Source organism: Marmota monax, unplaced genomic scaffold (assembly GCF_021218885.2).
Source record: "Marmota monax isolate L192 unplaced genomic scaffold, Marmota_monax_Labrador192_F-V1.1 WCK01_AAM20220418_F8-fsc00003, whole genome shotgun sequence".
In the NCBI taxonomy this organism is placed as follows: Eukaryota; Metazoa; Chordata; class Mammalia; order Rodentia; family Sciuridae; genus Marmota; species Marmota monax.
In genome coordinates, this window is record NW_026694084.1 from 12091526 (window position 1) to 12117994 (window position 26469).

The following is a 26469-nucleotide window of genomic DNA, read 5'->3' on the forward strand; positions in this document are numbered from 1 at the left end:
ATAGTAAACAGCTCAACCTAAGTTTTTATCATTTGGAATGTTTCCAAAATTTATGCAGCTGGTATTTAATATTTTGTATATCAAATTCAATTTTTTGATATCTGGAAATTTGTTTCAGTAACTTATTCCAGAAGGCTTGATGCTTTTCTACTATGTATCACCAATGGCTTATGTTCTTTAGTTTTTTCCAAAATCTATCTCCTAGTTAATACTACTGAAAATCTTGGAAGCCCTAATAACTTCTACTCTTTCTTATGATTATACATGATTCTCAACTAGAAGATTTTAAAAATACTTGAACATCACACCTAAAATTGTGATTCTGAAATTCAGGGTGATGCCCAGAAATTTAAATATTTTAAACAAAAACTCTAGTTTATGATACAGGTAGTGTAAAGTTTTTATCCCTCTTCTCTTTTGGTTTGCTTATGTTTTCTAATGCATTTTAAGATCAGCTTGCCAATTTATGAAAAAAAATGGCAGCTGATATTTTGGTAGAGATCGTGTTCAATTCTATAAATATGAGGATTATTGCCACTTTAAGAATATGAAGATTTCCAATCTAGAAACATGAGATGTTCTGTTTATTTTTTCTTTATATTCTTGCATTAATGGTTTGAAATTTTCAGTCTATACATCTTGACCTTTCTATTAAATTTAATCTAAATATTTCATTTTATTTTTGGTGCTATTATAAATGGAATTTTTCTATTAATTTTATTTTTAGATTATTCATTATTAGTGAATAGAAATTGTTGATTTTTTTATTGACCTTGTATTCTATAACCTTGTCATACTCATTTATTAGCCCTAATGTTATTTTTGTTTGTTCTTAGGATTTTCTATATAGGACATCATGTCATCTGTGATTAAAGATAGTTTTGCTTCCTTCTTTCCAATCTAAATGCCTTTACTTATTTTTTATTGTCTAATTTTCTTTATTTATATTTTATTGCCTTTATTTATTTATTTTTTATTGTCTAATTGAACTGACTAGGACTTCCACTACAATATTTAGTACAAGTGGTTGATTCTAAGTTCTTAAAACAAACAGCCATTTAGAATGACTTTTGCATGAGCTGTAAAAGCATTTTGGAAGATGTTGTCTCCTATGCTAACCACCCATTTTAGAATAGTCTATGTAAAACTTTTTTTAAAAAATCTCTTGAATAGTTGATTTATATGCCTTATTGATAAGAAAATAATAGATTTTTAATCTAGTCTATCAGGAAGTTCAAGTTTAATGTCAAAAATATGCTAAAATGATTCAATTTATTTAACTACATTTTATCACTATATTAAATAAAATAGTTAACAGTTTTAACTTTTTCCTTCTTTCGATTTTAATATATTAAGAATATAATACAACATTGTGTTTTGGTATACTTATCTTGATATACATATACATACCAAAGGGGTTACTTCAGTTAGGCAAGTGAATATACCCTTTATTTCACATAGTTACCTTTCTTTTCCTCCCTCTCTCTCTCTCTCTCTCTCTCTCTCTGTAAAAGTATCTAAAATCTACTTTCTTATTTTCCTCCTTTTTGAGGTTTTGTTTTTCTTTCTTTTTATTACAATTATGAGTTATGTATTTTTCTGTTGAAACTACCTCAAATTGTGTATTCTGCCAAATTTTTTTTTAAATTTGTGACCCCATTTCCATTCTTTTAAAACATTTTTCTACTCTGGGCTTTTGTTATTGTACACTCCCTGCATTCTCTATCCATCTCTCTATCTTCTCTGAGTTTTCTATATTCTCCTTCCAGGCTGAGATAGTTCAGGATACATCCTAGGTCCTATTTTCTTCACTCTACATATTTTATCTTGGAAGTGCATTCTGATCCATGGCTATCCATACACACACACACACACACACACACACATACACACCACACACACACACACACACACATACACACACGCTTACCAACTGTATTTTCAGAGAATTAATGCCACGTGTGTGTATGTGTGTATACATATATAAATTTCAAATATTTATTCCAGAACTTCCTAATTATCTGTTAGGTATATTCAGTTGGGTTCTGACCATCTTCTTGTCTCTTCTAAGAAATGCCAAACTCAGTATGTAGAATTAGATTCATAATACCCCTCACCCAGTAAAAGCATGGTGCTGATATTCTTACTCCTGCTCAAATCAGAAACCTGGGCAACACTCTTTACTAATTGTTCTCTAGTCATCACAATTCCTTTCTCCCAATGACATTCTTATTAATTTCAATGCTTAATTAGCTTTGAATTATGTCCATTTCTCCCTGGCAACATTCTACTTCCATAATTTAAGCAATTTTCTTTCATGGAGATTGGATTTGTAGGAAATTGTTATCTTTAAAAATAACCCCTACTCCATACTTATTGTGATAATAGCATAAAAATGAGTAGTTGATTTCTCTGAAGTAGTTCATTTGTGAAAACCTAATAGAAAAAGCTGTCTTCACTGACAAATGGATAAATAAAGTGTGGTATGTTCACACAATGAAATATTATTCAGCTGTAAAATGATTGAAGTACTAATTCATACTACACTGTGATGAAACTTGCAAATGGTATACCAAGTGACACAAGAGGTTGTATGTAATTTTATTTATGTGATATGTCCATAATAGGAAAATCCTAGAGACTTCACAAAGTAGATCAATGATTTCTAGGGGTTGACATGAAGGGAGAATGGGAAGTGACTCCTAATGATATAGGGTTCCCTTCAATGGTGATGAAATGTTGTAGAATTAGATCATAGTGATGATTAAAACTTTGTGAATATATAAAACAAAAACGCTGATTCATACACTTTAAAGGGGTGAATTTTATGGTATGTTAAATATTTATTATATTTTTAAATGCCAAAAATAAATTCTCTGCAAAAAGAAATCTGAAAAGTTTATAATCTGTATTGCTTCTGCGGTAAATATTGTGAGTATGCTTAAAATATAAGCAATATTATGTTTAGGGCTTAGTTTGTCCAGCATATTTTCTTCTCTTCTAATACTCTTTAAGGACTCTTTCCCCAAAAATATTTATTCATCTCTTTTTTTTCTTTGTTTTCATTCTTACATGCATTTTTTTCATCTTGTGGGCTAATAGAGCTCAGACTTTATTTTCAAGAGAAGATGGCGATTTTCTTTCCTTTTTCTATGGCACCAAATTTATAAGTTATATAAGTTATTAATAGAGAGTTGGAAAGTTGGATGTCACTGCCTAATTTAGATCTTTATTTCCTCAAATATGTAATAAGCAAGAGAATGTTAGTGTTGAGGTATTGATAAAATCATATCTTTTGGCACTAAAGTCCCATTTACCTCCCATTTCACTCTAGAATGCTTTTAGAACACAAATTGAAACAACAAAAAATTGATCCTTTTAGCATTATATATGGTGGAAAAACATTCTCAGAAGAAAATTTATCATTTCTTATAGCCTCTAACCATTAAAATTTTTCTCTGTGTTAATAGCATATTTTTTGGAAAAGCTTTGTTAAAAAATCGTTATGAGGCAAACCAAGTACAATAATTTTAACATCTAAAAGCTACAATGATCAAAAAAGTATATATTACTTTGTGCATCAATTTTAGAGGTTCTCCACTGTAATCTTTTAAAAATCTCCCTGCCATGTGAATCTGAAAGGATTCCTGGCTTAAATCAACCAGCAAGATAATGTGAAGTACAAATATATAAAAATATAAGTTGAAGCTTGTTGAGTGCTTACCAAGTGTATTTTCAGAGAATTAATACCATGAGTTGATGCTTTTAAAAATGGGTCTTGAGTCAAAGAAGTTTGGGAAGTACCATGCGTACTCTACTTCTCATCAAGATTAAGTGTATGTGAGCACTCTGAGAAGTCCTACAATAAAGTTGTTTAAAACCAGCATTTCCTAAACTTCATAATAAAACTATTTTAGTGTAATACTTTCACAATTTTCTGGGTATGTGCTTAGAACTCAATGACATTTTTAATTTTAGCCTCTGTTCTTTCAGTAAAATATTTTTATTCTTGCTGAGCTTAAGCATAGAATTATGATATAAAATTTAGGATTGCTCAGAAGAGATCCTTGCAACTGGAAAAATCGTACCAGAGGAATTGATATTGTCTCTAAATAAGAAGATAGGTAGGAATAGAAAAAGAATTACAAAATCAAATAGTAATTAATGGATACAACAAAGAAGAAATATATTATCCAAGGAATAAAAGATGAGATTTCTCTCTCACAGACACTCAGAGGAAATCCATAAAAATAGCTTATTATAATTCAACTATCATGAATATTGAACATTTTTGCTATCTTTTTGTATAGTAAATTTAATCACTGTATTGTTTAGGAAGTCACTCAAACAACTAAGCCATAGTGTAAAAAGCTGGAACTGACAACTGACTATTTTCTATGTTTTCTGTACTTCTAACAACGCACTGAATTAGGTCATTAGCTACTGAGATCAAATATCATATCTCGAGAACTCTGTTTATGTCATATATGTGTGTGTACATATGTGCATGTCCACACACTGCTCTATCTAGCACATACTTATTAGTGTCTTTTTCTTAATTTCCTTCCTTACAATTTGCTCCTTCTGCTTCTCTATTTTTCATTTTCAAGATGTTGAGAGGTTAATTTCACATTTTTATTTTATGAGTTCATGATTCCCATATCTAATATTTTAACACATCATTAAACTTTACTATTTCCACTATTTATTGAAATATACCTTCTTCATTAAAAGAATTAATTCTACACCTTATATGTAAGAAAACAGCAAATCCTCTTATGTTTTACATGTAAAGTATTAATCAAGCTCTATCAACTTAATGAGTGAATATTAAAAGATATTTATAGACTTGCTTAAATAATATATAGATACTCTGTTATGCTATTATACTTGTAAAGTATTCATTTATTTTAATCATTAGTATATAATACTCATATCATTTGTAGATTATGCTACTGTTTAAAACTGATTTTATAAACCATATATATAAATATATGATATATATTTATATCAAATATACATATTTTAATATATACATATATATCATTGGATTTTAACAGTAAACTTGGGAGATTGAAGACAACTTTATTATTTACATTTGAGGTGGTGATTCTCCTTATAAGATTCTCATACCACCAAAATTAAAGAAATTTATAATTAAGTTCAACCTATGCAAGTGGTTATCAAAAATAAAAAGAACCTGTGTTTAAAGCATGCTTTTTTTTCAGGTGACAGAGACATCTAAGAGACATTGAAATTTTCATTTCACTTTTGCAGAGTCTTCATCCATTCTGGGCACTGCTCTATTCACATCATCTAAAATACTGGCTAGCATAGTGTTGGTTCTCAACAAATACTGTAGAAGAATGAATGAATGAATGAATGAATGAATGCTTATATCAGACACTTTATAAAGTGTGTTTTTTCTTTAAAATAGCTGAACTCAGACAATGAATGAGAAAATTATTCTAAAAATCAATATCTTAAATACCAAATATTTAGAGCAAAATAGTGCGTTTATTAATCCTTTAACTACTATGAAATAGTATAATCATATTATCTCTCCTTAATTGCAACTTTTAATTAAGTATTCACTCTGAAAATCTCACCATAATAGTTAATTGTATATAGAAAGTCACAGACCACTTTTGGAAGGAACTTTAGAAATTATCTGGTACTCTAATGTAGGAATCCTCCTGTATAATTTGTTCTCAAACCAGGTTCATAAACAAATCATTAGGGGAGCTTCCTTGAAACACAAATTCTCTGGTCTTGACATGAGAATTCTATTATAATATATATAAATGTGTAAACAGTAACCCTATATAGTACCACAGATAGTCGATCATCCACTGTTCATGAACAGTTCAGAGTTCTCAATCTTATCAGGTAGTCCATATTCTTGGACATTTGTAATTATTAGACTTTTCCAGATTGAACCAAATCCTACTTGTCTGTAACTTAAAAACAAAACCTAAAAGGTCTACTTTATTAATGTGGAATATTATTATAAATGTATTTATTTTATAATTATTCTTTAATTGAGCATATATCTTATGCATTTCTTTATATTTATGATGTATTTCACAACTTTAAAAATATGAAAAAGAATTGGAAGGGAGAATTGTGTTAAAAAGATTATTGTCTTAGAATTGGACCAAGTTTTATTTTAACCAACTGATTTACATGTATAAAATAACTAATGGGTTTATATATGTACACACATACACATACATATTCATATATAAACATACACATACTTAGACATATATAACATAGTTCTGCTTTTATGGTATAATTCTTCATGTTTTTATTTCCAATTCTAGACTTCTGATCCCAAACTCTGTGTGTGTGTGTGTGTGTGTGTGTTTCATTAGAACAGATTACTCCCACTATCAAGTTTTATTTAGGCTGCAACAATATATTTAAGCAATTCAGTCATTTTTTTTCTTAGTCCAAACTTTTCCGCCTTTGCAACACAGTATAAGATGAAGTAATATAATAGTAGCTTAAGACAGATAAAACTAACCACAAATAAATCATGAGGATATTTTCTGTAATATAGCTCAAATTATTAAATTGAATCAATCTAGATTATTAGAGACCTGAATTTGACTCTGGAAATAAATTATCATGATAATTAGAATTCCTAGTTTGTTTCAAATTTAGTTGTATTAGAAATTAACTTTCATGGTTTCCAGGTATATTTAAAGTATTCTTACTGTTATGTTTAAATTTTTATTTACCTTTAAGACAAAACAACATCTAGGCAAATTCTCATTACTTTCAATGTATTTGTATGTTAAGGGTTCTTCATGTTTAATTTACATTATATTTTCATTTGGGATTTTTATACAATTACATTATTCATTTTATGTTGAAAATTTGCTTTATCTCTTTCATACAATTTTAAGATAGTCTAAGTTTGTAATGATTATAGGAAGAAATGAAAAAGAAGATGAAAGATGAAGGACAATTTACTTTACAATGTAGTTTATAATAAGAAATATATAAATCGTGCTATGAAACATTTGATTAGTTCTTTCATTGTATTAAATAGTCAACCATTAACAGTATTTAACCCCTTTGAAATTTGTTCATTCATATTAATAAGTATTAATAGCTAATATTTCTATTAGCATAAGTAAAACTCTAGAAACCAAATTATTCTTTTGAAAAATATGGCAACTCCTTTTTCTTTACTGATGGATTAGCTAACCATAGTTTAATGATAAGCATAATTGCATCAAAGAATGACATTAAAATCTCAATCTGCCTACAATGCTTGTTTTGTTCAAGGTTTTTCTTTTTTTGAGGGGGATACCAGGGATTAAACTCAGGGGCACTTCATCAGTGAGCCACCACCCCTATTTGTGTGTGTGTGTGTGTGTGTGTGTGTATTTTATTGAGAGACAGGGATCTCATTAAATTTCCTAGTGCTTTACTTTTGCTGAGGCTGGCTTTGAACTCGGGATCCTAACTACCTCAATCTCGCGAGCCACTGGGATTATAGGTATGAGCCACCATGCCTGATTAAATTTTCTCTTTTTGATCATTTAAAATTTTTTTATAAAAATTTACAACCTCTATAACTTTATAAAACTTTAATTTAAAATTTTTAAACTCTAATGAATTTTAAGCTTCTATTGAAGGATTCTTTATTTTTAAACTGTAATAACACCTGTGAGCCAATATTTCCTTATGAACTGAAAAATAACTAGATACAATGTGTTAGAATATAACTATGTAAGTTATTAATATTTATTCTGCAATAATAAAATGTAAAAGTGGGGTTTGACACTCAGAGTATAAATGAACTTAAATTGGCATCCAATTTATTATAAATTCTATAAAATATTTAAAATGATTATTAAATACTTAAACTTTTAGCAAAATAAATTGCATGAAAAGCACAGCTGTCTTTTTGTTCTTTGTATTTCACAAATTGTTCTCTATTCAGGAATGTGTTTTATTCAATAAGTCAAGAAGTAAATTTCTTTAATGTTAGATTAAAAAATAGTGAGCTTAATATCTTTACTGAGTCATTAAATCTGTTCAGGCATTTGCATATTTATAATGAAAATTTCATGTCAAAAAAGATGTCTTAAGTAAGTGGGAGGCAAGAAGGTTTTTTTAACCTTATTATAAATAAAATATTATTTATTGTAACAATATAGAAATAATAACTCAGTGAATCTGGTGTAGACCAACTAGAAGTAAAGTAACTAGATTCCTATTAACCGTGTTTACCCCATAGGAAAGTGATCATACATAGTGTCCTTACCAAGATAATTGAGATTTCTTCTAAAAGATATATGTACAGAATTTCCTCCAGACTATAATACTGTGTTTTATTTCCTGAATCTTATAATTATATTATTACATATTGGTCAAAGGATCTTAGACTTAAGAGTCCTAAAGGAACCAAATAGATATTCTACATATTAGGTAACATGGGGAACAGTGATCAACTGGAAGCCCTTGCTCTCATCAAAGGAGAAACTGCTGCTTGGCATCAGCTACTTGTCATGTAGGAATGCAGCAATATTGCCAGATCTGATGTTCAGAAAATCAAAAACCCTCCCTTTTTCTTTGTTAGCTTTACTAAAGGTTTATCAATTTATTTTTTCAAAGAACAAACTCTTTGTTTTGTTGATTTTTGAATTGTTTTGTTGTAATTTCATTAATTTTGGCTCTGATTTTAATTATTTCCTGACTTCTGCTTTTTGTGTTGATTTGTTTTCTTTTTCTAAGGCTTTCAGATGTAATGTTAGGTTATTTATTTGGTGACTTTCTGTTCTTTTAAAGAATTCACTCAGTGCAGTGAACTTTCTTTTTAGCACTGCCTTCATAGTGTCCCAGAGATTTTGATAAGTTGTGTCACTAATCTCATTTACCTCTAAGAATTTTTTTATTTCATCCCTGATTTCTTCTATTATCTATTGGTCATTCAATTGCATATTGTTTAGACTCCAAGGGTATGAACAGCTTTTCTTTTTTATTTTATCATTGATTTCTAATTTCATTATGATCCTGATACAAAGTAATATATCTATTTTTTTATTGTGCTACTGAGAAGAAAATGTATTCAGTCTTTGATGGATGAAATATATGTCTATTAAGTCTAAATTGTTAATTGTAATTTTACTTCTCTAGCCTCTTTATTTAGTTTTTGTTTGGAGGATCTATCTAGGGATGAGAGAGAGATGTGTTAAAATCACCCAGTGTTATGGTCTATTGATTCTTGAAATTGAGAAGGTTTTTTTTTTTTTGGATGTAAGTAGGTGCTTCACTTTTGGGGACATTAATATTTATGATTGTTATGTCTTGTTGATATAAATTCTCTTAAGAAGTATGAAATTACCTTCTTGGTCTCCTCTAATTAACTTTGGTTTGAAGTCCAGTTTATCTGATATGAGGATAGAACCCCTGCTTGTTTAACAGATCCATGTGAATGATATGTTTTTTTTCCCCATCATTTTACGTTTGTGGGTGTCTTTGCTTATGAGGTGAGTATCTGGAGACAGCATATGTTTGGGTCCTGTTATTTTTACTCCAGTCTGTCAATCTATGTCTTTTGATTGGTGAGTTTATACCATTTACATTCAATGTTATTATTAATATATGATTTTTATTCCATTTCATTTCGATTTATTTATGGCTTTTAATCTGAATTGGATTCTCCTTTGTTTCACTTTTCTTCTAGTGTAGTTCCACCCTTTGCTGGTTTTCACTTTTCTTTCTTTCTTTGTTTTTGTTTTTATTGTTTTTGGTACTGGGGATTGAACCTAACGGCGCTTAACCATTGAACCACATCCCCAGCCCTTTTTCTAGACACAGGATCTCACTAAGTTGTCACTTTTATTTTTCATTTCTTCTTCATAAAATATTTTATTAAGTATGTTTTGTAGTACAGGATTTCTAGTTGTAAATTCTTTTAAATGTATTTGTCATTGAAGATATTTATTTCATTGTCAATTCTGACATTTAAATTTGCTGGATATAGTACTCTTTACTGGCATCCATTTTCTTTCAGAGCTAAGTTTATATTGCTCTAACACCTCCTAGCTTTGAGGGTCTGGGTTGCAAAATCAGCTGAGATATGGATTTATTTCCCTCAAAATGTGTGACCTGTTGCTTTTCTCTAGCTGCCTCTAAAATTCTGTCCTTATTTTGTATATTATGCATTTTCATAATAATGTGCATTAGTGTGGGTCTGTTGTAATTTTGTATGTTTGGGGTCCTCTAAGTCTCCTGTATTTGATTTTCCATTTAATTCTTAAGGTTTGGGGAGTTTTCTGATATGATTTCATTGAAAAGATTGTGTATCCCTTTGCTTTGTATCTCTGAGCCTTCATCTATCCCTATAAATCTTAAATTTGGTTTTTCATGTTATCCCATATTTCTTGGAAGTTCTCTTCAAGGTCTCTTAATATCTTTTATACGTGGTCAATTTTATTTTCAAGATTATGCATTTTGTCTTCATTGCCTGAAAATCTGATATAAATTTTGTATATTATATACCATATTTTATATATTCCATTATGTATAATATATAATGGGATTTTATATATTATATATAATTTATGAAAAAGGACAGTTTCAATGTTGTTTGTAACCTGACCAAGTGTTGTATCTAGAACCAAAACTGCATGATAACGTAATCATATTTATAATTAAAATAATTTCTTTGGAAAGGTAGATAAGATTTCATTGAAAGAAACTTCGTCCTCTTTCCATCTAACTTAACTGTTTCCATCTAACGTAAGTATAATTGATAGTTATAATGTACTTCTCATATTTCTTTTTTTAAGTGATAAAGAGGTTTTCTTGTATTCGAAGAACACATTCTTCTATTATAATGCCTTGTATGAATTTGAGAAAGTTCTATATGCACTGAATAATATCAGTAACTATGCTTTGGGAATCTTCAGGTAGCTATGTTCTTTTTTCTTATCTATTATCTCATAAATTCATTTGAATAAGATTAATTCAGCTTAGTCTAAAATTCATCACACTATCCATATTAATATTTTAAATTATGTGAATAATTAGCTGAGCACAACAAGTACATCTAGCATATATTACTCTATTTTGTGGGTTTCTTATAATCTAATCTGTTCACATATAATTATAATTTTAGGGTTATGAGCTTTAAAAGTTATAGAAGAATATACATGTTCAAAAGAGCATTTATCTTTTAGGAATTTCCAGGGAATGTAAGTGTGAGCAAAATAATCCTTACATTTTTCATTGATTGGTCATATGAAATATTGTTTTCTCCTTCATTTTATCAACAAAACCCAACACTATAAAATAAGCCTGGGAAATTTTGTGTTCTCTCTTCTACTACCGAATTCCACATAACCTTATCAAATTCCTGGTTGCTTTGAATAATTTAAATATCAGTATGTATTTAAATATTTAATGTATAATTTAAGGGAATTCTTAAACCATTGCACTGATTGTGAAATTTATATTACAATTGCAGAGATTGTCTAGACTAATTTCAAGAACACAACAAATAGAACTTGACAGCAGTTCAGGACAGAATGTGCCATGATCTTCCATTGGCATTGCCTAATGAAAATTGTAGCATAGGAAATTAATTATAGGAAGAAAATTACAGCAATGATAGTTTTGTGTAGAATCCAGCATGGAGTAGTTACCAGACAAAGTAGTGACTATGAGTATTATATTATTATTAATAATATCATAATTAGTGATTGAAGAGAGCAAGACTGGAAACTGAGAATCATAAGGAAACTAAATCAATTTCAACTGCCAATTGTTGATAGAAAAAGTAAGGGTAAGAGAAGGGCATATCATAAATTTCTTGGTTACCCATTTGGGCAGTCATACATATTGATGTTCTTCATCAGGTAGTAATAGAGGAAGAAACATGCATTTGTAACATGCATACACACATATGTATATGCATATATTTACATATGTATGTAAATGCATATATATGTTAGTAAATTATTTAAATATGTTACATTTGAAACAATTAGCTGATCATTTCATAAATTAACGTGTATGAATGATATGGACTTGGATTTCTTTACCATAGGAGAAGATGGTAAGTGGTTGGAAGCAACCATGTAGTTAATTCTGAAGGAAGAATATGTACATGACATATTAAGAATCTAAAGAACAGCATTTTAAATTGGTGAAGAAAATTGAATCTTTTCAGAAAAGCAAAATATTTTTTGAGTAAAGAAAAAGGCAAAAGAGAAAGAACTTGTACACAGTGGATAGCAGTTGAATTTGACTGAGGCAAGAATTGAGAATTGAGACTTATTAGGGAATGTTTATGGTACATACCTTTAAGTAAATTGGTTTGACTTAAATCCAGAGAGAGTATTTATATTGAAAAACACAAACACTAGTATTTTGGAAAGAAGCAGATAGTTGGATCCCATTGGAATTATCATGATTATAAAAGTATAATAGATAAAAGAGAAGTGAAGATGATAAAGATTCCAATTCTTAACTGCAGCTAGTGACTTTGTAAAGTCATAAATATATATAGTTTCAGTGATAATTAATGCATACATACATTCAAATAATTTTGAAAGTTATTCATTTTATCTGTTTTGCTTTTAATGTAACTAGAACAAAGATAATTGCATTTTAACATTATTTTCTTGCACAGAATATCCATGTTCTTTATTACTCTTGGCTTAATCAAGAAATTCTGTGTTACATATAGCTAGGCAGTAAATGCAGGTCTGAAAGAATTGAGCAAGATTAAAGAGTGATCTGAATGTTGTTTCCCAAACATAAAAGGAAGAGTTGCTATCTTTTTACATATGTTGTAGTTGTACTATGATAGTTTTAGCCAGTGATTCTCAAAATGTTATTGCTGAATCTGTAGCAGCAGTATTGCTTAAAAAATCTGTTAGAAATATGAATTTTCAGGCACAGCCCAGACCTAATGAACCAAAAACTCTGAGAATGGGTTTGAGTAATCTCTATGTTGTAACAAGCCCTCCAGGTGATTCTGATGCAAGCTAAAGTTTAACAACCACTGCTCTAAGCAAAGGGGAATTTGGATTCTTCTTGTCCTGTTGGTAAATTAGTAACTGCATGAGTTCTAGTGTCACATTGCTGGATTAAGATTCCAGCTTCATGACTGAGTAGCGGTGAGAGTGAGACCTAGGGCAAACTTCATAACCTTTCTCCTTTTACATTCCTCATCTGTTGTTAGAATAGTTCCTACTTTGTAAGGTTGTTCTTAGGGGTATTTCAAGTGGGGTATAGTATTTGTGAAGGGCCTGTGTTGGAAAGGAGCTTGGCATTTTACAAAAAGTTTTAAAAGGCCAATGAGGCTAAGGAGTAGTTTACAGAGACAAATGGTGTGAGAATAAGCTGAAAGAAAAAGGCAATGGCCAGATCAGCAAAGGCTTCAAGAAGAAGATGGAATCTGAGTTCTTGTGAAGTAATTGCTATGTGCAAGGAGGAGAAACACTTTTTGTTAAAGAGAGAAGAAAGAGGATAGGTTTAATTAGCAATTAAGTTTATAGACTAGTATTTGGAAGATTAGGAACTTTGATTCTGATAACTTTTCTCAAGTATGAGGAGAAGATATAAAAGAATTTTAGCAGCAGAGTGACATAACCTGCTTATATTTTAGAAAAATCATGCTGGCTGCTATGCAGAGAATGGGTTAGAGTTGGAACATAAGCAATCAGGATACTAATGCAGTGGAGTAGATAAGAGTGACACACACTTGAATGGTAAAAGTCAGGATGGAGTGAAATGGAAGAATATAAAATATATTTTGGGGATAGAATCTACAAAACTTAGTGATGCATCGGGTGTGGAGATAAAGAAAGGAGAGAAATTAAAGGTACCTCTTGAATTTTCATCTTCATCAGTGAATAATACTCTTTACTGATATAGAGAATGCTGAAGGAGGAATTAGTTTGAGAGAAAAGATTAAATTCAGTTTGGAACACGTCAAGTATATGATATCCTGTGTGACATATGAATTCTAATTATGAGTAGGTAACTTTCGACAGTTCTAGAGATCAGAAAAGAAGCTCAATATGCTAACTTAAAATACATATATATTCATTAATTATAATAATTATGTTATGAAGGTATGGAAATTTCTTCCAGTAACTTCCATTTTCTCTATGAAATATAAGGAAAAGTTATCTGGTGAGAGGAAAGCAAAAGATGGGAGATACTAGTATTAGAGGCATTGTCTGCTTGGTGACATATGTTCAACAGCTGTCATATCCTGACCCGTGGAAAGGTAGCATAATCATTTGTTCATAAATAGGGACTTGTATGAACTGCTAAATGAGAGTTTAACTGTCCCTTACTTCTAATCAGTAAAATTGACCTCCCCATGAAGAGGTGGACATAAAATAATAAGATCAGAAGACCCCGTGGAGCTTCAGTTTACTAGTCTATGTGATTTATATATTAGCTTTTACTAGAGACTAGTGCAGTGAGTGAGGAGAGCATGAATGGAATAACTTGAGACTGGTGATAGTGAGTTGTAGTAGAACCAAGCACCCTTCTGAATTTTTTTTTAAACAATGCCTAAAAGTTGAGATGTATTCACAGGGAGATGTACATGGTAGGATTCATCAAAGAGTTAGCCAGCTGGATGCCATATGAGGAGGGATACTCAAAGTTGAGGATATTTGCAAAAGAGTAATTAAAAATGACAAAGCTAGGGGCTGGGGTTGTGGCTCAGTGGTAGAGTGTTCACCTAGCATGCATGAAGCACTGGGTTCGATCCGCAGCACCACACAAAATGTAAAATAAAGATATTGTGTCCACCTAAAACTAAAAAATAAGTGTTTTTAAAAAAATGACAGGCTACAGATGGTTAACTATAAATGAGGGAGGGTTGGTAATTTGTGAAAAAGTGAATTAAAGTTCTCTTAATATTTAAGAATAAAGATAGTTGATTAAATATGCCATAAGGAAAGGAAATGGAAGACCCTTGGAACAATCTTCTGGATAAGATAGTGTTATTATTATGCCCATTGTACATAATATAGCATCTGAGACACAATGACTACTCTGATTATTCCATTATAACATGAGTACTGCAGCTATGAATTTGAGTTTCCAAATTAAATTCAGTTAGCTTTCCAGTAGGTAACTACTCTTTTTACTAGATATACATATCATAGCTATTCTCTGTGTCCAGATTACAGTGTTGTCTTTTTGGGGGGAGGACCTGTTCATTGACTATCTTATGTCTCTTAACTCACCAAGCATTTTTATCTAATTTAAAATAACATCTAGCTAAAAGCCATACTATACCACCTAAATTCTCTTTCTTTCACGGTAAAAAGGGGTGTGGAAAAGTCTGAGTTTGTGAGTGTTTTCTGGGGAATGATCTATAGAATAAAGAAAACTTACAATTTTAATAATTTTTGCCAATAAAACTAAAGAATAAATTGATTCACCTATCTTATCTATAGCATTTCATTTAGTGCCAAAACAATACATCTTTTTTTTCCAGTGCCAGCTGCTATACCTGACATTTTACAGATGATGAATGTCTACTAATTGAATTACTTATGTATGTGTTATCAATTAACTATGAAAAAAGAATTTTATGAATATTTTTAATGAATCCCATTTTTTCAAGTATACAATAACCAAGGATATGGTGATAGTCTGTCTATTCAAAGTCTGAGGGACCGTTTCTTTGAGACCGCAGAATGTCTCTGGTTATATAAAATAGCTGCTTTCTCACATAAATCTAGCAAGTTTAAAATTCTATTCTCAGTGAAGGCTCAATGTACCCATATAATTGCAAATATACTTAGTAGAGTTTACATATCTCAACCATATTCTAGACATTGTGCTAAGAGTTGTATATATGTTATTTTGTTTAATCTTTGTTGCAATCTTGTTAGAGTTACATTTGTTTTTAAAGATTATTTAACTCACTTATTTGACAAATATTTCCTGAAAACTTACCATGTGGCAGGCATTATTTTAAAACCTGTGATTTGGCAGTGAACAAAAAAGGGAAAGTCCTTGCCCCATGTGCCTTACATTCAGATGTATAATAAATAGATAAATCAATAGCAGAAATATAATAAATAGGTGATATATTTAGAGTATCACATTTTTCTTGATATTCTTACTGAATATATTGCTTTGTTCATTTGTTTGCTTAATGAGCCACAGATACAATATTTAATACTTCATATTTATGTTAAAAATTCTGAATAATTATTGAAAGCACACTTCAACTCCAGAAAACAATTCTGGCAATGTTATTTGGTTTACTGCATGGTTTTATTGTGTTATTCCTTTTCTCTTTGTCTTAAAATAGTAACAATAGAAAAATTCCAAAAATCATGCTCTAGCGTGAAAAAATGGTTCATCTAACTTCTGTGAGTCAGCTACAATCCCAGTAGACTTTCTAATCTTGAAAGACTAGCATTATACCAGCTGATACCTTATTTTAGAGCACAAATTCACAATATCCACAGAGTAGATTGATTTAGAATATGAGTTAAAAAAAGTTTTACATTTCTAATGCATTAAAAGACCTTTTTAAAGATGGCTCTAAGGAGGATTTAATACATATGACCAAGGTTATTTTGTCAAAAGTAATACTGTCATTATAATCATCTTTCTGTTCATGGGTGATTGCCCATGAAACTTATACTTGGAAAATTATTACTGGACATTCTGTACACACAGGAAAACAAGCTTAGCAAATAGTCTAAATTAAATCAGATATTTATTTCCATGTTCTTAAATGAAAGAATAATGTTTTCATTAGGGTTGGATAAAGAGCTAATCTTGAGAATTTTAGCACATAGAAATTATTCAAATAAAAATCACTAGCATTTTTCCAGTGTGTCAAGAAAAGTAATATTTTAACCCAAAATAAGAACTATCTGTCATAAAAATAATCATTTCAATTTCTACATGGGATGTCTGAATTCAGTTCTAAATATGTAAGTCCTAGATGCTATACTATACTTTACAAAGTAATTTACACTTTTTTTAAAGAGAAAGTGAGACAATTTTTTAATATTTAATTTTCAGTTATTGGTGGACACAACATCTTTATTCTATTTGTATGTGGTGCTGAGGATCGAACCCAGCGCCCCGCGCATGCCAGGCAAGCGCGCTACCGCTTGAGCCACATCCCCAGCCCATAATTTACACTTTTTAACCTCCCTGAGTGTTTTGCCTCATGTGCTTCTCTAATTTATTATTTTGTTTTTCCAAATTTATGAACTAGGACTATATACCTTGTCCTTGATAAGACATGGTCATTTTATACATGTACATATATGTATACACACATGTGTACATTCTTTAGATATAATTTCTTTAATGCATACTAAACTTGAATTGAGAAATATGAAAAATCCTCACTTCAAGCTTTCTGGTTTAGATATTTTTAAAAATATATAATCATTGTCCTATCAGTATGTGTTTCCCCTTCTTGGTTTTCTGGTGTTCCTTTTTTGTGATCCCAGAGCCCTCATTTTCCTCCAAGCAAGCACAGTACCTAAGAGGAGTTATTGTCTTTGAGAGCGCAATGTGGGCCTTTCCTTCACTAACACTTCCAAATCCTTTATGCCCGGATCTCCTGAGCCCCACTAGCTGATAAATAGGATAGAGGGTAATAATGGCTTTTTTTCCCCTGACAAGAAAGCCTTTTCTATAGCAATCTTGCAAAGCTCACTATATGGCATATCTGACATGAGACCACCAATTACTGGCACCTGAGGGAGCAGTGTGAATTATTTCTGGTTCCCTACAAATAATTTTGCCTGACTATAACAGATGCTGAGAAACATTGAGAGGCAAAAAAAAAAAAAAAAAAACATTTCTTTTTGCTTGATTATTATCAGGTAAATATAAAGAAGACATAAGATAGCTTCCAGAAAAGCATCTTTGATTCCAAATACAAATATATAAAGTATGGATAGTGTATGTCTAATTTTGGAAAATGATAAAAATTGAGGGTTTTTGTTTGTTTGTTTTATTAAATTCCCACGGGACTTTAGAGAGTCTGGTAGATTCTTCCATTGAGTTTGAAAGATTGATTTATACTAAGTATGGGATTTTAGATAAAAAATAATCAGATTTCATCCAGTCTTAAAGTATGTTCTTGTTTTCTGAAATGACATAATATGATTATATAAAGAAGAGATTTTTTAAAAATTGAACTTAATTTGTAATCAATTTTTAAGGAAAATCAGAATATATACCATTTATTAAACTATGACACTAACTTATTTTGTACTTTATTGCTTGAGGCACTATGAATATTCTTAATATAGTATTTAAACATTTCCCTACATTTCAAACACAACATTTAGTAGTTTTAAGTTGAAAAAATTTACAGCCCAAGAATATTTTCAAATTAAGGTTTAGGTTTCAGTATTACTTTTAGAGACATGATATGAATTTTTATTTAATATAATAATTTTAATATGGTAGATATTCATCATTTATTAACCTAAAAACTGGATTCACTGTTTATAGAGTTAGATGATCAGCAAGAATAAATCAAAGCTTTCTTTTTTATATTCACAAAATCTTAACTATTAGTAATCTTTTGATAGCACAAATAGTAAACAGTTAAATTGATGCTTGAAGTTGTAGGCTGGTGAGTGTACTTCTGATAATTTGTCATGACTTTTTATGTTATTGAAATACTCTATTCTCTTTTGGTAAAGCCAAAAAATGCAGTGAAAATGAGAGGGAAGTCTACACTGCTCAAAATATGTATAGAAATAATTAGTTTTAGTTGAAAAGCATAGATTGAATAATGGGAAAATATAAGGAGAGTATATATTATATTACTGGACCAGAATTATAGATTTACTCTGGGAACTTGTGAAGAGAAAGAAGATGCTATTTATTAAATGTCTTCTACTTAGGAAAATGATAGGGAAAATAGATAAAGTTGAATTAAGAAGAAGGAAAGTACCATGGAAATTTTTAAGAAATTAATTCTTTAAAAATAGATCAATGGAGAAATTATAATCATACCAAGAAGTTCAAATGAATATAACAATGATCTCTAACTCATTTGCTAACTTGGGAAAATGAGGCCCAATGAGTTAAAAAAAAAAACTCTTTTGGTAAAACAGTAACAATGTAGCTTTGGATCAGAATTTGTAATGATATGACATTTTTATCAAATAAATATATAGGTGAGCTCCTCCCCTCCTTGGATAAAATCCCTCATAACATAAAAGTTTAATGTCCTAAATCAAGGATCAGGCCCATCTCCTTCTTTTATATAACCCATGAGCTGAGATATTTTTTGTTTCTTTACATTTTTAAATGGTTGGAACCAATAAAAATAACAATGCTATTTCATGGTTTATGCAAGTTACATAAGATTTAAATTTCAGGATACATCAAGTCTTACTGATACACAGCAATTTCTATTTCTGTAGATGTTACCTATGGCTGCTTACACAATGCAGTAGCAGAAATGAATAGTTGCGACACAGTCCACATGGCCCTCAAAGCCTAAAATATTTCCTGATGGTCTAACTTTGTTCTACACAAATGAATTAATGAATCAAATTCATCAGAATTAAATGAACTTATATATGTAAAGCGCTTAGGCTAGTCCCTATCATATGTTAAGTACATATCTTTTAAAATATCATGGCTACCATTAACATTACATTATGATGAGGCACTTTGGTATGTCTAATAAAATTATTTGATTTATTAATTATTTAAAAGCAACAATTAAAGAACTTATGATTTACATGAAACAAAACAAGGAGATTTGAGTATTTTTCCTCTTTCAATGTCAAGGATATATATATATAAAATCAATCTTAGCATAAGAAGTATTTGAATATTTCATAAAGTAATTATATATTCTTCAGAAATACTGAGGAAGAATTAAATTAAACTGACAGCAAAATCTCTTTGAATTGACCAATTTGATAGCATGTGTAGCCTAAAAAGGGTGAAGAGAAAAAAATATCAGCTTAATGTGATATTCAGGAAAACATTTTTCTTTAACAGTGACTTAACCAAAACAATGAAGAAGAAAAAAAAGTTTACAGCACAGTTTTTGCATTGTACCCACCCAAAAATAAATTATTGAAAATAAAAGGTCATATTTCTTAGACTGACTTGAATTCTTAAAGTCATCTATTTTGCATCTCAAAGTAACTTTTTGTTTCCATTTTTAACTTTCTTTTTTATTTTTTCCTTCAAGTTTTTTTTCAGTTTTGCCTAAAAATAAGTAAAGCAATAGTAATCTTTATTTTAGCAACTGTTCTCTATATTTTGATACCATCCTGTATGTACCAGCTCATTCTTTCTTTTTAACATTCAGTCTTTCTTCAAGTTATCCACCATCAAATTCTTTCATCCACATTCCATAAAATTTTTGGTTAATTCCTTGGAAATTGATTTATATCTGTAGTTCCGTAGCTATTTTCTTCAAGCTCCATCTTCTAAATTTCCCAGTTGATAGCCCCTTTTAAATATACTTGCTATTAACCTCTTAGCATCTTTTGAACACCCCAACTTTCATGAACCTCATTCTCCTTTTGTCTTTACAATTTAACCATGTTCTATTCTTATTACTTCTGAGAACATACCTCTCTTTCCTCAGTCACTCTTCTTCTTAACCTTCAAATGCAGATATTCCTTGAGCTGTCTTCTCAAATTTTTTTCATTTCTCATTTTTTACACTCCTGGCTTGCCTACTTTAGCCATCCTTTTAACTTCATCTACCCTTTCCTGTTCAAATATTTATTGCTTCCATATTTTTTTTAAGCTCTGACTATTCCCCTGACCAAGCTTAAGTGCACAGTTTCTTACAGAATTCTTCATCAGGAAATTCCATTGTTTGCAGTGTTGATTATGCCCTAAACCAACACTCTTAGGCACATGCTTTGCTCTCAGAGGGCCTCAGTTTCCTCTTCTATAAAAACAGTCATAATAATAATATGAGTTAATATAAAGCACTTAATATCTGATATAAGTGATTATTAAGTTGAGATATTTTAAAATCTTATTCTTAGATTCAGATACTAAACTACATAGATAATTCCTTCCAAATAACTTTAATCTTTGCTTTCTATTAGTAATATCAGTACACCAGCCTAAATTTATCTTTATGATTATTGCTATGGATAAGTAGATGATTTTTCTATAGTCACTCTATCCTATTCCAATCCATCTTTGTTAGTGCTACGATAATAAGCAACCCTGAATTCTTGGTCATCAACCAACAAAAGCTTACTGAGGCAATATTCATAGTGCAGGTTGGTGAGGACACTCTGCCCATTACAATCACTGACGGGCTTATCAGGTGGAAGTCCTTCCACAATCCCACTAGTAGGGTACAGTAATAGTTGGAGTTGAACATCACCAATTAAATACTTAAATTCAATGGAGTGAGGAAGTATAATCCTGCCAGGTACTTGCAAGGAAATCAAAATAATGTGAACAACATAATAAATATCCCATCATTTTATATGTAATCTTTCTTATTTATGATTTTGTTATTTTTCTGGATCTATTAGTTTTAGTGACTCTTTTTATCTACAAACTCACACATAATAATGGAGGTCTAATGGATTTTCTGGACTGGTCTGTACTACTCTTAGCCTATATCACCTTAAAATTTGGCCAAACTCCACTACTCATCTTAAAACCATGGCATGTGCTTTTTTATCTCTGCATTTTTATTTATAATATTATATTCCCTTTACAGTTTTCTTTTGCTCTTCTTGTCACTGTTTTTACCCATCATTCAAGACCCAGGTTCCTGATTTTCTCATTTTCAATAGTCTCTCTCCACTGAAATCTTTTGAGACCATGTTTTGTGTCTCTTGTTCTCTGATACATAGTACTTTTTAAAAATTAAAAAGTACTATCTAGCATTTTTACTTTCATTTGCCTTCTTATGCTCTATCCTTAAATAATGACCATGTCTCATTCATTATTTTTATTCACCTCAGGGCCAGATCTACCATAAGACTAAGTGGAGCTTTTGCACAAGTTAGAGAAAGGTGTCTCTTTGGGTAGATTATTAGAAACAAACACTTACTTTAAAAAGACCACTTAGAGAAAATCCTCTCTTTATGAAGAACAAAGTATATTCTTTCTTCCCTTCAGTTTCAGCTCTCTTAGGTAGGAACAAGGAGCACAGGCACCCTTTCAACCCCCACTTGCTCCCTTGGGACCAAGCATTAAGTACATGCAAAGGAGATGTTTGCAAGGAATTAGTTAATTAGTGTCAAGATATTTACTATAGTTAAAATTAGCTGAATTCAGAAATGTTTGAAGGCCTGGAAATTCAAGGGGAAAAAAGTAAAAAAGAAATTAGGCCGTGTCTCTCAGGATAATACAGAAGTAGCTAAAATCAGAGGAGAGATCCTTGTAAGATACATGTTACAATGAAAACATCTAAAATCATAATTCTTGTATAATTTTATCATAACAGCAAATAAAAGCAGTTGACACTTATTATTGAAATATGTATATGAAGTTTTTGCATTTAGATTCTTTTTTATGAAAAACAGAATGCAGCTAGAGAGAGACCAGGGAAATACAACTAACAAAATAAGAAGCACTGAGCAATTGTCATATGAGGGTTGATAAAAATAAATGATTAGAAACCATAAGCACTGTGTAGTAAACAGAAACACATAGTTCTGATATATAAAGTTATAAATTTAGGGTTTTTCCTAATGGCAACTTTCATCAAACTCACAGGGTGGGTCTGTTATTCAATAATTTTATGGGAGAATTTATAAATTCAAGCAATAATAAAGGATTAACGTATAGATAGGCTGAACGGTTTAAGTAAATTTTTGATTGCTCAATTAGTAAAGGAACATTCCAAATCTTTTAATGATTTAGTCTTTTTAAATTTGTCCCCTTCCAAGAAAGTAAGTCATGAACTCTCCAAAATTCCCCTTTGGTGTGGTGTTTAGAGATAAAGCAGTAGACTGGATTCCAGGTCTGTTGATATAATAACCCATGCAATCTATGTTCTCAGTCTTAGGGCAGCTCTGATGTGCATCTTAATGGGCAGATTAATAACAGTAAAACTTGCAGAACACTATTTTATTCTAACACATCCAAGTCTTATTGTTGTCTCTCTGAATTCATTTTTTACTATAGAATGGTTTTATACATTTCCTCTAACAACCAAACTTATTCCTGCCTCATGGTATTTTACACTTCTTTTCTTCTAAAACTTAGAATATTCTTGCTCTACATTACTTGGTTTTGTCATTCAGGACTCAGCTCAGTCCTCTTTGGAGAAGCCTTCCTGTCCACCCTCTTTAATGTTGTCCTTCCCCTAAACTTTACAGGTCCTGTTTCTCATTTTATTATAATTTTCTTAAGCTCACTTATCACTATCTGAAATGATCATTTGTTGATTTGTTTATTATCTTTCTCGATGACAATCTGAATGAGGGCTCCATGAACACTAAGGGCATTCTGCCTGTCACAAAGTAGGTACAAAATAAATGTCTTTTTTTAAAAAAATATATTTATTTTTTAGTTGTAGTTGGACACAATACCTTTATTTTATTTATTTATTTTTATGCGGTGCTGAGGATCGAACCCAGGACCTCGCATGTGCTTGGGTGAGCCTCTACTGCTGAGCCACAACCCCAGCCCAAAATAAATGTCTTTTAAATGAATATTGAAGTCCTGGGAATAATGACAAAGGGAAGCAAACTCAATCTAAGAAATAATTCCTTTTTTAAGTATTTTCTAAAAATCTCTAATGTATTGGAATTTTAGATATTAGCAAACTGTTGGAGAAGGAATTTTGGAATTACAGACCTCCCAGATGCTCTTTAAACTCTTCTAAGTAAACAGTGACTATTCCATGACCACTGGGGCACTGCTTCCTGCAATGACACCCAACACTTAAGACCCTTAAATATAGCAAGTTAGATGTTTTTGACCAAAAGTATTAACAAAGCTAAGTATTGCTCCCTACTTCTGGACATTAATTTCGTGCTATCAGCATACACATATATTCTCCAATCCATTTGCAGGCTATGGTAATACATGATAGCATATTAGTAACACGCATTTATATACAGTGCCTGCAGAAAAGTTAAAAATCTTAAACTTCAAATTTCTATCATCTCCATAAATCAAAGACTGACTTAGAAAAACTCAGCTTTCCCCTACTTTTCAGAGAGAGAAATTTTCTTCAATTTTTAACCTAATTAGGGTTTCTTGACATTAGAGTAGGTGCTTAAAATTTCAGGTATAAACCCAAACCAAGTTCTTATGCAGCCATATTTGAATTTTACAACTCTTGACAGTAAATTAATCAACAAATTATATGGTATTATTTTTGCATCCCCATATTTGTGATAATAGATTACTGCTACTTTACTAGCCTAAAATTGCAGATACTTAATAAAGCTTGTTAGATGGTAAATGAGGATAATAATTACAAATTTCACATTTTTGGAAAGAATAGTATTTAATACAGAGAAACTTATTAATAAGGGAATTTTAGACAGGAGTAGAATTCTTTGTTCTCGTTCTTTCCCTGCATGGAATATGCCAGAACTCAAGAAGCCAACTGTCCAATGACTGCCAACAAATGCAGTCAAGAATGAATCTAGTCTTAATAGATTAGGTCCTGGCACAGCCTCCAGGGATACAACAGTATCCAGGAAGGAAAAGAAAATAAGCCTTTCAGGGTACCATGTTTGGGAACTCAGCCAAGCTTCCTAGATTTGTTCCTATTCTATCATTATTGCTATTGTCTTCTTACTTCTGAGCTCTACAAGACCTCTCCAGCATTTTTTCCTGACCCACAATATTATAGGTGCATTCCTAGAATTAACTGTCTACTCTCTCTTCATTTTTTTTTCTGTTCCCCTGGGGCAGTTCTCATACTCCATCGTATAAGCTGCTGGGCCCTCTTATGTTGTTACCCACCAAATTCTGAATTATTCCAGTCTGTAATTCCTTATGTTCTTTTCCTAACCTCTTTCCCAGTTCCCAAAATAATGAAATATTTGTTTTGGTATGGCAACATATTTTATTCCCATTGTCTTACAAACTCAGAATTTTAAGAACCAAGCCACTTAATTCTATTCATTCAAATCCATCAATTAATACTTTTGGCCTGAAAAGCTATAAACTTTATTCAATCACATGTTGTTCTAGTAACTCCTAATATGCTATTTATGTCTTTGAAGAATATTTACAAATATTTCACTTCCCTTTTAGTTGTTCTTTACTTTTCTTCTACTGATTGACAATACTAGTTTTGCCTTTTTAAAATTTTTTTCTCAAAATATGATTTTTTTCAAGAACAGTAATTTTGTCATACTGTTCCTCATTTGCATTGGTAATTTTACATATTTTACTTTTATATTACAAAATGTATGAGGGCTTTATTATTTTTTCTAAAGTCAAAAAATTTAAAAACCATGCATAAAACAATATTTAGAAATGTAGAAAAATTGTCTCTTTCTGGAACTGAGCATCCTATATCAGTAATACTACAACACAATATTATTATGCAGTAATCTGTTAGGATTAGCCATAATGTATCCTACAACACATTATTATTGTGTAGCAATCTATTAGAGAGCCATAGTGTATCTTTAGCCTATGGAATGAACGTCATGGTTTGAATAATTTAATTCATGTAATAAAAAAGTGATGTTGCTCTTTGCTTGTTTTTTTTTTCATTTGCTTCTCTTAGTTTAATTTCTTATTTGCCAAAACTTTTTATGTTTATTCTGGAGAAACCAAAATAGAAAAAGAAATGAATATTTTTTAAAAATATACCTAGAAAATAGTCAAACTAATTGTATCACAATGGTTACATTTTATATTTTTCGCCTATACCCATTCTGAACATGTAATATTATTTTTCTCCATGTTTCCTTTTTCCCTTCGTGTGCAGGGGATTGATGCATCATGTCTTGAATCCAGGTTTACCCAACTATTTAGTTTAGCAAGAAGTGTTTCTTTATTTCTGGTTTAGTGAATTTTGATTTCTATTTATGCCTCTGGAAAGCCTCCAGAGTTTAAATTTGCCTGTGTCCCCTAGTAGTAAGGGGAATCCATATTTGGTACGTAGGCTAGCCAAAACTAAACTACAGATATCTGCTTTCCCTCTCTCATTATGAATATCTTTTTATGTCAATAAATGCTTTTTATATCTGCATTTTCTAAAGTGCATTCTACTTTATGTGCTTTTAATTTTTATTTTATTTTATTAGTGCATTATGACCATTCATAATAGTGGAAATCATTGTGACATGTTTGTACACAACAATTTGATTAATCTCATTCCCCATCCCCCTGATTATCATCCTCTGTTCTATTGGTCTTTTTCTAGACCACTTTGTTTTTGTTTTGTTTTGTTTACTTCTTTTTGTCTCTAGGTTCCATATATGAGGAGAAAACATGACATACTTGACTTGACATTCTATTTTATTGATGACCATAATTTATTTAAAC

General features: G+C 30.6%; 1 protein-coding gene across 49 annotated transcripts in view; it reads left to right on the forward strand.

Annotated features, from left to right (window-relative positions):
• The window catches only part of Rims2 (regulating synaptic membrane exocytosis 2), a 567034-nt gene that overhangs the window by 458473 nt on the left and 82092 nt on the right, over nt 1-26469 (forward strand). The gene's annotated exons all lie outside the window — the stretch shown is intronic.